The sequence below is a fragment of the Oryzias melastigma genome, linkage group LG4, assembly GCF_002922805.2.
Source record: "Oryzias melastigma strain HK-1 linkage group LG4, ASM292280v2, whole genome shotgun sequence".
NCBI lineage: Eukaryota > Metazoa > Chordata > Actinopteri > Beloniformes > Adrianichthyidae > Oryzias > Oryzias melastigma.
In genome coordinates, this window is record NC_050515.1 from 27496445 (window position 1) to 27496705 (window position 261).

The following is a 261-nucleotide window of genomic DNA, read 5'->3' on the forward strand; positions in this document are numbered from 1 at the left end:
TTATTATTCCTCTTCACAAAATGAAAATTATAGTCTTTGATTTGGAATTGTAAGCCCTTTTCTGGTTTCAGCCAGGTTTCTGATATTGCGAGTATTTTGAAAGGTTTGATGCAAATATTCTTCAATGGCTTGGTGATAGAATGTATGATTGAGAGTTCGTGGTTAGGAGAGTTCGTGTTGTATTTGTCTTCTGTAAAATAACTGCAGTGGTTTTTCAAAAAATTGACACCTGGATCAATGTCTATGTCCATAGTTGGTTAT